The sequence below is a fragment of the Pelodiscus sinensis genome, chromosome 1 (assembly GCF_052426305.1).
Source record: "Pelodiscus sinensis isolate ZL-2025 chromosome 1, ASM5242630v1, whole genome shotgun sequence".
Lineage (NCBI taxonomy): Eukaryota > Metazoa > Chordata > Testudines > Trionychidae > Pelodiscus > Pelodiscus sinensis.
In genome coordinates, this window is record NC_143052.1 from 318224696 (window position 1) to 318230142 (window position 5447).

At 43.9% G+C, this 5447-nt stretch overlaps 1 pseudogene; it reads right to left on the reverse strand.

Annotated features, from left to right (window-relative positions):
* Nucleotides 1-4300: 4300 nt before the first annotated feature.
* Nucleotides 4301-4356, reverse strand: LOC149525912 (U5 spliceosomal RNA; annotated as a pseudogene).
* Nucleotides 4357-5447: the final 1091 nt, after the last annotated feature.

Consider the following 5447-nt stretch of genomic DNA (forward strand, 5'->3'; position numbering starts at 1 on the left):
AACTGCTTGCCTATAGGCAGGAGAATCTCCCTTCCCCCTTCTGCCACTGCTCATATGCTATTTCTTCAAGTCAGCCTTGCAATGCAACCTTTCCACCTGAAAGGCATACGGCTGTAGTGACAGGTACCACCTCATGATCGTTGGGTTTGTATCCTTCATCACACTGAGCCAGCATAAGAGTGTGTGGGCTGTAATTAGCATGAACTGGTTTCCTAGGAGACAGTACTGTGAGCTCTCTATTGCCCAATCAGTCTTTCTCTGAGGTGTATGGGATGTGTGGGAGAGGTAATACCTTTGAGTGATTCAAACTGCTGCACTCCTTAAGTCAGTCCTCTCTGGTCGTCACCTTCCACCCAGCTCTTACTAGTTGCTGTAAGTATGCAATAGTGGCCACACCTTGGTAAACTGCCTCAACAGGTGGGTGAAACCAAGCGTGGGTAAAAAGAAGAGTGGCAACTGGCGGTGATTTAGGGATTGCCGCCCCATATGAAGACGGTTCTGGTAGCTGAGGCAGAAGAGACCATATCTTGGTCCAGCCCCTGGAAAAGCAGAGAAGCAACATATTGCCTGACAGGGCCCAAGAGAAGTCATGGCTATCCACTGAAGCCAAAGAAGACTCAGGTTGTAGCAGCCTTTGTGCCACTGGGCCAAACTTCAGCAGTCAAGAGAATGGGATTGTCCCAGTGCAATGACTCTGATTTTAATCAGCCTCAAGCACATGGCATTCATGCACATCTCTCTTCAAACTCATGTGGCCATGGGAGAGTGGCAAAGTGACAGGTGAAGATAAGGCAATCATGGCCACAAGACTGCATGCAGGTGGCCTGGCACATTGGTTGCCCAGGGCAGCAGGAAAGCTCAGCAATACCCCAGGTGACAAAGAAGCCCTTTTCTGGATTGCTCTGCTCTCCCTTGGTAAGGGAAGGGGCTAGAAAATTGCCTCAGGCATTGCCTGAGGAGATCTAATCAGGCCAGCTCACTGTGACTGGCAGTTTATCTTGAATATAGTCATTGCAGCACTTAGTGAAACTAACATGGCAGAGGAGGGCATTATAAAAGAACTTTCTGGATGGGGGAGGGGGAGTAACACCTTTGGGAAGGAAAAGAGCAACATGAAGATAGAATCCTTGGTGTGGGAATTGCCATTAACACCCAACTCTTGCAATGCTTTGAAGACTTCCCAAGAGGTATCAATGAAAATCTCATGAAACTCTGGTTATCACTAAATAAGTCACAATATGCTACCATCATCAGTGCATATGTGCCCACCCAGGAGTGGGCTGAGGCCAGATGCAGTAGTTGGCACCCTAGGCAGAAGGCGCGATCGGCGCCCCAGTCTGCACGGCCATCAATGGCCGTGACGTCATCATCGGGCGCCCGGGTCCGCAGTGCCCTAGGCAACTGCCTAGTTTGCTTAGGTCCACGGGCTGCCCCTGTGCCCACTTCAACAATCCCTAGCGATGCTCAGGAATGGCTCTGATCTCGACTCTCTCATCAAGTCAACAACACAAAGTGACAAACTAATCATCCTAGGAGATTCCAGCGACCAACAGATGTGCTCCTGTTTCTTATGCTAGCCAGTGTAGCTCTCTGGGTTCTCCTTGGATTTATCCAAGAGGGAGCTGTGTGAAACAGCGGCTAGCATGGCCACGTGGCCCCTTTCACTGCAGGTGCCAACCTTTCAGTTCCCCTTGGCCAGGAACAGAAAACCACAGCCACTGGGAGCAGGAGGGGGCAATGTCTGTGGACTGTGGTCAATGTAAGCAAAGTGTCTCTCAGCCAACAATGAAGTTACCTGATAGGCTGCATGTGGCCTGCAGGCCACAGGTTGCCCACAACTGATGTGGGACCTGTCACAAGACTTGTAGGTATAAGCAATTGCCTCTGATGTTTCATCCTACTCTCTGGCTCAGAAAGATTTGTCTTGTCAACTGTAAGCAGACTCAGCAGTAACCCAGGGATCACTTACCACTATCATACACAAGAGTGGTATTGGATGATAAGAGAAGTAACTATCACCCTCTGCAGACTCTGGCTATTCCCCCAGTAGGTGTTTAACATCTTGGGACTAATTGGTGTCTAATGTGTAGGGATGGGCAGCTGGTGGGGGACAATGAATTGGGTGCTTAGAAGGTCATACTGTAGTAGGATTCTGGAGGGGAGATCCCATGCATGCCCCTTGCCAGAAATCCTCATTTCTTTGCCCCTGAAGTGACCTGTATCCAGTTTTCAACTCTTCCCTAAATCTAGGGACTAGCAGAGGAGAGCAAGCAACACTGGGAGCCAAGGTCAAGAAGAAGAGTCCTGGAGTCAACTGCATCATACAGAAGAATGGGGAAGAGATGAATGAGCAAGTGTCTCTCTATAACCACACTGGGGATGGGTGAGAGGGAGGGAAGCACTTTCTGAAACAGTTGGATGGCTATGGAGATAGGAAATACCATATTTGATATTGGGATGGGAGACTGGGTTCCCAGTAGGAGAACAGTTTAGAAAATGCCCATAAATAAAGTGACCTCCAGCCATTATTAATATTTGTATAATTTCTTAAGCTTTAAACTGAGCCAAGAAGGCCAGATCCTTCGCTGGTGTAAATCATTGGAGCGCCACTAAAGTTAGTAGAGGCATGACAATGTTCAGCCACTGACTATCAGTCCCGAATGTGCATTATCCAACATTGACAAAATATGAACGCCAAGCAAAATATATTGTCACCATTTAGCAAAATGTCAGACCACATCCAGCAGAAACCTATATTAATTGCACTATCTTTGCCAGATCATCCAATCAGAACCATGAGTCCAGACCCTCAAATCACCATCACTCCATGAACTTAATTGACTTAAAGCTAATCAGCAATTTTTTGTACTTTTATGATAGGAGAGCCACGTAACTCACTGGAATTCTGCTTTAGCATTTCCAAGACGATGTAGGTTATCTTATCTCTCCTTGTATCCTGTGTGTTTGTGCAGTATCTCAAACACCATAATATTGATCCTCCTACAAGGAGGAAAAGAAAAAAAAATGACTGATTTGACTTGCTGGTGACATTGCTTTACTTTCTCAGATAATCAATACAAAGATAGTGACATTTTAAATAAGATAAGGTGAGATGCTACCTCTGGCTGGGAGTTGTTCAAGTGAGGTAGCAGTTATGTGGGGAGAATGAAGTGTCTCTTTTATCTTGGCAGATGTAATCCTAGACATGTAAAGGAATCACTTGCACGTTCCAGCTGCTTCCTGTAGTTGCCTGGAGCAGCCAGGATGTCTCTCTAGGAAAAAATGCCAGCAATGGTATTTTGACAACACTTCTTGATGGGCTTCTGGAACCACAAGAAAAAGACCAAGAATTCAAAGCCACATGCTCTCCACATGAAGATCTGCCCTTAAGGATGTACTGATGAGATCTAAAACTCTTGTACTACCATGGGCCAATCTGATTGACCCTCTTATGTGTCTGAAGTGCCAAGGTAATTAATGTCAGTGTAGCACATGTGAAATATAACTTGCTCTAGCTGTTTGGAAAGTCAAATAGTTTTTAATTTTTTTTATCTTTTTTATTATTTTGGTCAGGGCTCAACAACTGTATTTGATGGAACTGAAAAAGTCTAGCCTTTGGAACAGAAAGGGACCTAAGCATGCGGTGGATTGAAATTTTGACGTTAAATACAAACCTAGTGAGAACTAAAAGCTGATAAACCATGAACAGTGGAAAGACAAGAAGTGTTAGAATAAAACATGAAAAGCTAAAATGGAAGGAAAACAGAATGAAGGAAAAAAACTTTCAGTCTAATTATATAATGTTTGTAAAAATAGTTCCTTTGATCAGTTTTGAATTTGCCACCTTTCAACATTATTAAATGTCCCTTTCTTCTTGTTTTATGAGACAGGTAGAACAGAAGCTCTTGACTTCTTTATATAGCATTGTAATCATGTTGTTTCGAGGATATGAAAGAAAACAAGGTAGGCGAGGTAATTTCTTTTATTGGATCAACTTCTGTTAGTGAAAGGCACAAGGTTTTGAGTGTCACAGAGCACTTCAGGTTTATAGGAGGTAATCAGAGTGTCTAAGCTAAACAAAAGTTAGGAAGGATCATTAAGCATAGGGCATTCACATATGCTATAGGAGACAACTTAAAATGAAGTGGGCAATCAAGTATTAGAAGGCAGTAAGGTCTGTTACAAATAGTTGTAATGAGCCATAAAACCAGTGTCTCTGTTTAGTGTATAGTTTTTAAATGTCCGGCAGCCTTACATTTTTAAGTTTCCAGGTTTGTTTTTTGACAGTTTTTGTTAAGTTTCCTCTCCATGGAAATCTTTAGTAAAAGGCAAAAGATTTATATGATCTGAAGAGAACCAGAGTATGTCACCTTTGATGACAAAAAGTGACAGATTGCATTTAGAGCTGTGATAAGTGCACAACTATGGGCCATAGGATACTTATTATTCTTCTGTGTGAATTCATTTGAGAGTGTAGTGACTATGACTAGCTGGTTTCACCCCTACAGTTGCTGTTGAGGCATTTGATGCACTGGATGAGCTATACCACATGTTGTAACAGGCATGCCATGGATCTTGAAAGGTGTGTTGTGGGTGGTGTTGATCATTGCAGCAGTGGAGCTATGTCTTCAGGTTTTGCATCTTGTCCTCGCAGGGACTGGTACCACTTTGAGCTGATGTTGCTTATGTGAAGCTGGCAGAGACCAGCTCTTCCCTGGGCTGAAGGCTATAACTAAGAACTGACAACCTCACAGATGAACACCAGACCAGGTTACCTGTATGTTAGTTCTGCTCAAAATAGGTATTAATTTATAAGACCATATTTAATTTATAGACTGTATGGGATTGCCTTCTGTATGGGGGAAAGTTGACTGACATTATGCTACTCCAGCTACATTATTCACATAGCTGGAGTCAACATAGCTTAGGTCAACTTACCTTGGTGTCTATCTATGTCTATGCATATAGCACTGCAGTATTACAGCTGCACTGCTGCAGCATGTCGGGTGAAGATGCCATATGCCAACAGGAGAGCTGTGTCTCACCAGTAACTGGCCAAAGGTTACTATGACCAGTGCAAGGTTAGCAACCTCTTTGTACATCAGCTTCCACACGAAGTGGGGGCGGATTAGAACAGTACTTATCCATGCACTGCTATTCACACCGCTGTAGTATGAACTGCAGGGGAGTGTAGACATCACCTTAAATTATACTATACAACTGCAATGGAATTAGTTGGTTTTGTACCGTAAGCCTTGATTCTTTCCCCCAAGTTGCATGGATGCAACTCCTGTTGACTTCGGTAGACCCACAAAGGGGAGAATGAGGCCTGCAGAGTCTATGCATGTGGAATATATGTGTCCTTACTTTCCCTCCAAAGTGTAACTGCAATTTTAGGCATCCCTTAGAGAAACTGTCCTTTGGATTAAATAAGTCCACAAATTAGG